Source organism: Triticum urartu, chromosome 6 (assembly GCF_003073215.2).
Source record: "Triticum urartu cultivar G1812 chromosome 6, Tu2.1, whole genome shotgun sequence".
In the NCBI taxonomy this organism is placed as follows: domain Eukaryota; kingdom Viridiplantae; phylum Streptophyta; class Magnoliopsida; order Poales; family Poaceae; genus Triticum; species Triticum urartu.
In genome coordinates this window covers 354024985-354035360 of record NC_053027.1, presented here as the reverse complement: position 1 = coordinate 354035360, position 10376 = coordinate 354024985, and the positions used below count along the sequence as shown (strand labels likewise).

The 10376-nt window shown below is 40.1% G+C and overlaps 1 long non-coding RNA gene across 1 annotated transcript; it reads left to right on the top strand.

Moving 5' to 3' along the window:
• The first annotated feature begins 7541 nt into the window (after positions 1–7541).
• On the top strand, positions 7542–9727 carry LOC125513481. The gene is made up of 2 exons (XR_007285951.1): positions 7542–9139; positions 9223–9727. It is a non-coding gene; the product is annotated as an uncharacterized LOC125513481 (long non-coding RNA).
• The last annotated feature ends 649 nt before the right edge of the window (positions 9728–10376 follow it).

Sequence of the window (10376 nt, the reverse complement as noted above, 5' to 3'; positions counted from 1 at the left end):
AATGAATTTCATACACCAGGGCACCGTTGATTGCCGGCAAAATAGTGAGATGCTTGGTTTTTAAATTCTAGTAAATCCAAAACTCGTCTGAAATTCATGAAACTTGGCATGCAATCATGGAGCGACATCAACATGCCATGGTACAAATTTTGTCCCATTTGGGGCAGGTTTGGGTATATGCTTCTCACAAACCGGAGCTTCTCACAATAAGCATGATGGTTTTTCGTAGGGAATGTCCCACCTTTGGGGACGGAACGATATCCATTGCCTCTTATTGCTTTCAAGTTTTTTTTTCTCGTGTCAACATAGAACAATAGGAGTGTTGTGCGAATTTTTGTGATTTTTCGGGGTTCGTTTGGACATTTTTATGCATTAACTAAGTTTTCAATGCATTTATGTGCATATTTCAAATTTGAATTACATGTGCATGCTCTAGTGCATATAAATTTGTTGAAAAATCAAATCTTTGTCCTTGGGTTAATCCTTAGGTCCCATGCAAGAAATGGGAATGAATTTCAAACACTAGGGCACCGTTGATTGCCGGCAAAATAGTGAGATGCCAGGTGTTTAAATTCTAGTAAATCCAAAACTCGTCTGAAATTAATGAAACTTGGCATGCTATCATGGAGCGGCATCAACATGCCGTGGTACAAATTTTGTCCCATTTGGGCCAGGTTTGGGTATATGCTTCTCAAAAACCGGAGCTTCTCACAACAAGCGTTATGGTTTTCGGTAGGGAACGTCCCACCTTTTGGGGACGAAACGATATCCATTGCCTCTTATTGCTTTCAAGTTTTTTCTCTCATGTCAACATAGAACAACAGGAGTGTTGTATGAATTTTTGTGATTTTTCGGGGTTCGTTTGGACATTTTTTATGCATTAACTGAGTTTTCAATGCATTTTATGTGCATAATTCAAATTTGAACTACATTTGCATGCTCCAGTACGTATAAATTCATTAAATAAATCAAATATGTGTCGTCGGGTGCATGCTTAGGTCCCATGCAAGAAATGGGAATGAATTTCAAACACCAGGGCACCGTTGATTGCCGGCAAAACAGTGAGATGCCTGGTTTTTAAATTCTAGTAAATCCAAAACTCGTCTGAAATTCATGAAACTTGGCATGCTATCATGGAGCGGCATCAACATGCCGTGGTACAAATTTTGTCCCATTTGGGGCAGGTATGGGTATATGCTTCTCACAAACCGGAGCATCTCACAACAAGCATGTTGGTTTTCGGTAGGCAACGTCCCACCTCTGGGGACGAAACGATATCCATTGCCTCTTATTGCTTTCAAGTTTTTTTCTCGTGTCAACATAGAACAACAGGAGTGTTGTGTGAATATTTGTGATTTTTTGGGGTTCGTTTGGACATTTTTATGCATTAATTAAGTTTTCAGTGCATTTATGTGCATAATTCAAATTTGAATTACATGCGCATGCTCCAGTGCATATAAATTCATTGAAAAATCAAATATGTGTTCTTGGGTGCATGCTTAGGTCCCATGCAAGAAATGGGAATGACTTTCAAACACCAGGGCACCATTGATTGCCGGCAAAACAGTGAGATGCTTGGCTTTTAAATTCTAGTAAATCCAAAACTCGTCTGAAATTCATGAAACTTGGCATGCTATCATGGAACGGCATTGACATGTTGTGGTACAAATTTTGTCCCATTTAGGGCAGGTTTGGGTATATGCTTCTCAAAAACCAGAGCTTCTCACAACAAGCATGATGGTTTTCGGTAGGGAACGTCCCACCTTTGGGGACGAAACGATATCCATTGCCTCATTATTTCTTTCATGTTTTTTCTCGTGTCAATATATAACAACAGGAGTGTTGTGTGAAGTTTAGTGATTTTTTGGGGTTGGTTTGCACATTTTTATGAATTACTGAGTTTTCAATGCATTTATGTGCATAATTCAGATTTGAACTACATGTGCATGCTCCAGTGCATATCAATTCGTTGAAAAATCAAATCGGTGTCCTTGGGTGCATGCTTAGGTCCCACGCAAGAAATGGGAATGAATTTCATACACCAGGGCACCGTTGATTGCCGGCAAAACAGTGAGATGCCTGGTTTTTAAATTCTAGTTAATCCAAAACTCGTATGAAATTCATGAAACTTGGCATGCAATCATGGAGCGACATCAACATGCCATGGTACAAATTTTTTCCCATTTGGGGCAGGTTTGGGTATATGCTTCTCACAAACCGGAGCTTCTCACAACAAGCATGATGGTTTTTGGTAGGGAACGTCCCACCTTTGGGGACGAAACGATATCCATTGCCGCTTATTGCTGACAAGTTTTTTTTCTCGTGTCAAAGTAGAACAACAGGAGTGTTGTGTGAATTTTTGTGATTTTTCGGTGTTCGTTTGGACATTTTTATGCATTAACTACGTTTTCAATGCATTTATGTGCATAATTCAAATTTGAATTACATGCGCATGCTCTAGTGCATATAAATTCGTTGAAAAATCAAATCTGTATCCTTGGGTGCATGCTTAGGTGCCATGCAAGAAATGGGAATGAATTTCAAACACCAGGGTACCGTAGATTGCCGGCAAAATAGTGAGATGCCTGGCTTTTAACTTCTAGTAAATCCAAAACTCGTGTGTAAGTCATGAAACTTGGCATTCTATCATCGAGCGGCATTAACATGTCATGGTACAAATTTTGCCCATTTGGGGCAGGTTTGGGTATATGCTTGTCAAAAACCGGAGCTTCTCACAACAAGCATGATGGTTTTCGGTAGGGAACGTCCCACCTTTGGGGACGAAACGATATCCATTGCCTCTTATTTCATTCATGTTTTTTATCTCGTGTCAATATATAACAAAAGGAGCATTGTGTGAATTTTTTCGATTTTTCGGGGTTCGTTTGGATATTTTATGGATTAACTAACTTTTCAATGCATTTATATGCATAATTCAAATTTGAACTACATGCGCATGCTCCAGTGCATATAAATTCGTTGAAAAATCAAATATGTGCCCTTGGGTGCATGCTTAGGTCCCATGCAAGAAATGAGAATGAATTTCAAACACCAGGGCACCGTTGATTGCCGACAAAACAGTGAGATGCCTGGTTTTTAAATTCTAGTAAATCCAAAACTCGTTTGAAATTCATGAAACATGGCATGCTATGATGGAGCGACATCAACATGCCATGGTACAAATTTAGTCCCATTTGGGGCAGGATTGGGTATATGATTCTCACAAACCGGAGCTTCTCAAAACAAGCATGATGGTTTTTGGTAGGGAATGTCCCACCTTTGGGGACGAAACGATATCCATTGCCGCTTATTGCTTTCATGTTTTTTTTCTCGTGTCAACATAGTACAACAGGAGTGTTGTGTGAATTTTTGTGATTTTTCGGGGTTTGTTTGGACATTTTATGCATTAATTGAGTTTTCAATGCATTTATGTGCATAATTCAAATTTGAACTACATGCGCACGCTCCAGTGCATATAAATTCATTGAAAATCAAATCTGTGTCCTCGGGTGCATGCTTAGGTCCCATGCAAGAAATGGGAATGAATTTCAAACACCAGGCCACCGTGGATTGCCGGCAAAACAGTGATATGCCAGGTTTTTAAATTCTAGTAAATGCAAAACTTGTCTGAAATTCATGAAACTTGGCATGCTATCAAGGAGCGGCATTAACATGTCGTGGTACAAATTTTGTCCCATTTGGGGCAGGTTTGGGTATATGCTTCTCAAAAACCGGAGCTGGTCACAACAAGCATGATGGTTTTCGGTAGGGAACGTCCCACCTTTGGGGACGAAACGATATCCATTGCCTCTTATTTCTTTCAAGTTTTTTTCTCGTGTGAACATAGAACAACAGGAGTGTTGTGTGAATTTTTGTGATATTTCGGGGTTCGTTTGGACATTTTTATGCATTAATTGTGTTTTCAATCCATTTATGTGCATAATTCAAATTTGAACTACATGCGGATGCTCCAGTGCATATAAATTCGTTGAAAAATCAAATCTGTGTCCTTGGGTGCATGCTTAGGTCCCATGCCAGAAATGGGAATAAATTTCAAACACCAGGGCATCGTTGATTGCTGGCAAAACAGTGATATGCCTGGTTTTTAAATTCTAGTAAATCCAAAACTCGTCTAAAATTCATGAAACTTGGCATGCTATCAGGGAGCGGCATCAACATGCCATGGTACAAATTTTGTCCCATTTGCGGCAGGTTTGGCTATATGCTTCTCAGAAACCGGAGCTTCTCACAACAAGCATGATGGTTTTTGGTAGGGAACATCCCACCTTTGGGGATGAAACAATATCCATTGCCTCTTATTGGTTTCAAGTTTTTTTTCTCATGTCAACATAGAGCAACAGGAGTGTTGTGTGAATTTTTGTGATTTTTCGGGATTCGTTTGGACATTTTTATGCATTAACTCAGTTTTGAATGCATTTATGTGCATAATTCAAATTTGAATTGCATGCACATGCTCCAGTGCATATAAATTCGTTGAAAAATCAAATATGTGTCCTTGGGTGCATGCTTAGGTCCCATGCAAGAAATGGGATTGAATTTCAAACACCAGGCCACCATTGATTGCCGGCAAAACAGTGAGATCACTACAAGAAATGTGTTAATCTATGACGGATTTCTCATGACGTTCTCCGGAACCGTCATGATCGATGACGGATTCTTCTTCTTCGTCATGAAATCCGTCAGAGATTAATGTGACGAGAACAAAACCAGCGACAATAGCTCCCTTATGATGAGCCGTCACGGATACCGTCACGAGTCGACCAGTAGTACACCAAACGTACCGTCATGGATGGCTCATGCTGATGTGTCACGCGTGTTCGACCCACATATATAATCCTTAGTTTTTTTAAAGTTGTTGAATCATCGGCGGCCTTTTGGTGTTTTTAGGAAAACGGAGTGCTGATGTTGCTGCATGTCTCGACGTGGCTTTTTTAAGGGGGGGTAAAAGGATTGTTGCTGTAGTGTTGTCTCGAGGTTGGGCTGCCATTGTTCGATGAGGAATTATACATTTTTAATGGTTAATTATTCATTATTTTTTTGAGATTTTGATTAGGTATTATATTTGCAAGACATGGCTTGATTATACATACAGAGCACATCATTTAAGACGCCCGTTAATGTGTATTATGTAAACGGGCGCTTGCAGCGCACCACACTGGGCCGTCCCGCTGTGTACTTTATTCCACAAAAAATAAGCGTGCCATCCTGACACGAACCAGAGACCTCCCGCACCGAGGTTCGATAGTTTTACCATCCTGCCACACAGCAGGATCTAATAAGCTTCAACTTTTTCTTTCAATTATTATTTCCTTTTCCTTTTTTTCATTTTTCATTTTTCCATTTTCGTTATCTGTTTCTTCTTTTCTAAAATACATGAACATTTTCAAAATCGATGATGTAGTTTTTCAAGTTTGATGAACTTTTCTTTTCAAAATCTATGAACTTTTTTTCCTGAACTACTTTTATAAATTGATGATGTTGTTTCAAATTCGATGACCATTTTTCAAATTTGATGAACTTTTTTCAAAGTCTATGAATTGTTTTCAAATTCAATGAACATTTTTGAAATTGGATGAACTTTTCTTAAATTGGATGACCTTTTTCAAAAAATGATGAACTTTTTTAAGTTTTTTTATTTTTAAAAAAATGAGGAACTTTTTTTGAATTGGTGAAATTTTCTTCAAATTTTAGATGAACATTTTTTAATTTTTTGTGCACTTCTTTAAAAAAATTGATGAACTTTTTTCAAAATCATTGAAATTTTCTTGAATAGGGCAATGTTTTTTGCATGTTCATGCACCTTTTCCGAAATTTGTGAACTTTCATTTTTCTTAAATAAAATCATATATGAGCGGCTATGGAAGTTTTTTCAAGTGTTAGCGCTGCATTTTGTCAGTTGCATAGACATGCCCTAGTGGTTAGCTGAACAAATGTAGGTAGTGCAGGTCGCGAGTTTGAATTGTCGCTGTAACGTAATTTTTGGAATGTTTTTCACGCATTTTTATCACTCATTTTGTGCGGTGCCCCTTCGTGGGCTAGCCCTGGTCGCGCTATAGCAAGCGTCGCTTCTCCTAACTGGCGCTCTCTTTTTACACGGGAAAGGACTACTGCTGCTGCGTCGTCCCGACGTTGGGCCGCGCTAAGTATATTTTTACAGAGAGAAAAAATGTGTGGTTTCTTTAATAAACCTTTATCTTTAAATTAAAAAAGGAAAAACTGCCAGAAGGCATTGAACTGGGAGACCTCACGCTTATATACCTAGGTCGCTACCGCTAGGGTATTATCTATGTTTCTGTTAAATGCCTTTTTAAAGTCTTACTTACAGATAAAACTAGCCAAGTTGTTTAGTATAAAAAAGGTGATTGAACGGGGATTTGAACCACGTAGCACTAATCTCTACGTTCCAACAAGCCAAGTTCTTACATACAACGAGCCATGTTTTTTTTCAAGATTTTTGTAGTACTTTTCACGTGTAGGCAGCAATATGTTTTTTTATTTTGCGAAAAGACAACAATAGTTATGCACTGTACGACTTAACGTCAATGCATAGCAAACATTCGCGAAATCTCCTAAAAAAATTGTGCCCATCTTATGAATCAATAACATTGTTCCATGCCCATTTGGAAGAATTGTCTACCATATTTTGATATTATTATCAATTTTTCTAATAGGTTGCAACTAGAAGTGAAGTTATCCCTAAGTATCTTTTGACATTTTCATCTATTTCTTGGATATGAGCTAAAATAAAACGTAATTCCTTCAATATCTTTTTTGAAATGTTTAAACCTTATTTGACTTACATATACAACAAATTGCACTACCTCCAGTAAGCACACATAAATTCATTTAAACCATAGAAAATTTAAATCATCTAATTTTTTTTAAACTCCTACAAAAGAAAATGTATGTATTATAGTACATGTGACAATTTTATAGGGGTATGCCACATATTTTAATTAAAACGAGAACACCACATTAATGGAACTCGAACCTCACACATAAATTTTAAGCGGTTAGCACCTTCGAACTTGGAAACTTGTATTTAAAAAAATGGTTAACATTTTTTTGAGAAATAAATTCAGACATCTATTTTAAAAAAACGTCATGTATTTAAAAAGTGTTAAACGTGTATAAAAATGTTGCTTGTGCATACAAAAAATGTACAACGTCTATTGGACAAAGTACACATGTATTTTTCTAAAATAAAATGAAATTGAATAAAAGATTAAAATAGTAAATGAACAGAAAACAAAAACCAAAAAAATGATGAAAAATGTGCAACACATAAAACCAATAATAGAAACACAAAGAAAAACTTGAGTTTTTCTGGAGCAAAACAAAAACCGTGAGCTTGGCCTGGGAATTAATTGAATGGAAATCTTTTTCAATAAATAAAGTGCACAAATTGATTTAAATAAAAGAGATGCAAATTATTGGTAAGATTAGGAAATTAACTATTATAGCTAGAAATTAATTTAATACTAAAATATTAACAAATGATTTCATTTTATAGCCAAGACTCAACCCCGAACTCAATGTGCATTGTCGCCATGGTGGCAGTGGCCACGGCGGACGTGGCCGAAACGGCGGCGGGCGCGACGAGGCGTCCGACGGTCCTGGCCAGCACCCTTGGGTTGGGTACTTCGACCCCATATGGGGTGTGTCGTTCCCACCCCCTCGTGCACCCTGGGTGCCCCCAAACTCTGCAGGCATCCTCGGGTCCCCAACTTGGTGCCACAACACAGGCGTACCCGGTTATGTACTCTGGCACGCCGCCTGCTCCGTACGCCGCCCCTTCGTATGCCGCCCCTCCATACGTCGTGTTTCCCCCGGCGCTAAAGTGGATAGTGGACACATGAGTTGCGTCTCACGTCACCGGGGACTCAGGTAGCCTCACCTTGTCTCGTTACCCATTAGCGTTTGATTCTCGTTCCATAACAGTCAGTAATGGGGCCTGCCTTCCTGTTGTTGCCATCGGTAGCGCTCTCCTCCCCTCTCGCCCGTTTCATCTTTCTAAAATCCTTCTCTTGCCAAATATCGTTAAGAACCTTATTTTAGTCCGACAATTTACTCATGAAAACCTTGTTTCTGTGAATTTTGACCCTCTGGTTTTTTCGTGAAGGATCTGGTCAGCAAGGCCCTTCTCTTAGGTGCAATAGTGGTGGTGATCTCTATCCGTTTTCAAGCAGTAATTGTCGCTCCTCCCCGATGGTCCTCACCGTCGAGCTGTCCAACTTGTCGCGGACTTGGCCACCCCAGCTCATCTACTTTAGCTCATTTTCCCCTTGATTTCTTAGACTCATGTAATAAAGATGTCCATGACTCCATGCTTTGTACTGCATGCCAACTTGGCAAACATACTCGCCTCCCCTTCCCCACCTCTACATGCTTCGCCACCGCTCCTTTTCAATTAGTCCACTGCGATTTATGGACATCTGCAGTTGTTAGCATTTCCGATTATAATTATTACCTTGTCATATTGGATGATTTTTCGTATTATTTATGGATATTTCTTTGTGAGCCAAATCTGGTACGTCTCAAACATGGAGTTTTATTTTTAAATTTTGAAATGCAAACGAACTCCGAAAAGCATGAAATTCATGTTGGAAAAAATGTTAAGACGTTTGTCTTCAAATAAAGTACAAAAGAAATAGATTCCACTTCATTTATCCATGTCCAAGAACGAATTAAATTTAGTAAAATAAAGCTAAAATAAGGGGGAAAAAACAAAGCCATAAAAATAGTAGTACGTACGTTGGATTTGAACAAGGACCTCATTTACATTTCTAACGCCACAAAACCAATGTATTAAGATACAATTTTAATCTAAACACACACTAGCCTTTTTATAGTAGTAGAAGATATTTTCTAGCCTGCTGCCTTCTGATTGGCTGAACCAGACCTCCCACGGATCACGCCTCTCCACCGTCCATCCTTAGCTGATCCAACGGTCCCTGCTCCTTCTACTCTCTATCTGTGCTTTCCCTGATTCTTATCCTCTCACACAGCCACACAAACGAGAGAACCATGCCAGCAGCAGCCACGCCCGAGGAAATCCACAGCTCGCAGCCGTCGGACACCGCCATCCGCCGCCTGCACCTCCCACCACAGCACGCCGGTGAGCCGTGCCTTGCACCGCCTCTCTCTCTCTCTCTCTCTCTCTCTCTCTCTCTCTCTCTCTAATCTCTCTCCTCCTTGCAGCAATGGAGGCCGACCACCCATGGCATCGCCCGAGCTCACCTCCTAGCAGTCGCTCTCCTTTGAATTCGTCGGGATCCGGCTAGATCCGGACGCCAGCGCCCCGTTCCTACTTCCGCGCCTCGCTTGGGTCGTCGGCCACCTCGACGATGTGATACCGCTTGCGGGATCCAACGCCACCGCTGGCTAGCCACTTCCTCCTGGAGGAGACGCCCCCACATCGGCGCCTCCCCACATGAGCAGCAGCAACAAACGCCTCGCTATGGGCGTCTCTGGTGGTGCTTTTTCTTGTAATTTTTTTTAAAGAAGTTTGCCAGATCTGTGCGTGAAAAACAATGGTGTTGAACTCCGATTGATGTCCCGCGAAGGCTGGGCGGCGCTTGATGCGGTGGCTGCAGAATATCTCCGGGCAAAATAGTAGGCCAGATCTAGGGGAAAAAACTGTAATTCCAAGTTTTTGGTTGTTTATTTCTTCCTTTTGGTAAAAATAAAATTTAGTTATCTGGTACGTTTATGCAATTTTCCTTTTTATCTATAAGGCAATGAGCATATATAATAAAAAAATCTGAATGACTAAAGTTTCCATGGACCAAGAGAAACAAATGGATTGGCTAATGTCTCAATCAAAATTAGTGGGCCTTGGACGGATCGGAAATTTAATGGGCCAAAATTCTTATGATGGGCCGATGGTCTTAGATAGAGGTGAAATTTAGTGGGCCAAAACTCTGATTACGCCAACTACTACATGGGCTGCCATGTCAGGTCCATGTTGGCCGCCATGTCAGATGATGACGCGGAATGCATGATTAACGCTGTTATCTGATAGTAAATTGTGACGGTCAAGAACCGTCACGGATCCATGACGGCTTTGGAGATCCATCATGGAGTGCACGGTGGTCAAATTATGACACGATATACATGACGGATTTCAAATCCGTCAAGGACGACCTACCATAACAGATTTGCACACATGTGTGACAGTACGAATCCGTCATGGATTAACACATTTCTTGTAGTGGATGCCTGGTTTTTAAATTCTATTAAATCCAAAACTCGTCTAAAATTCATGAAACTTGGCATGCTATCATGGAGCGGCATTAGCATGTCGTGGTACAAATTTTGTCCCATTTGGGGCAGGTTTGGGTATATGCTTCTCA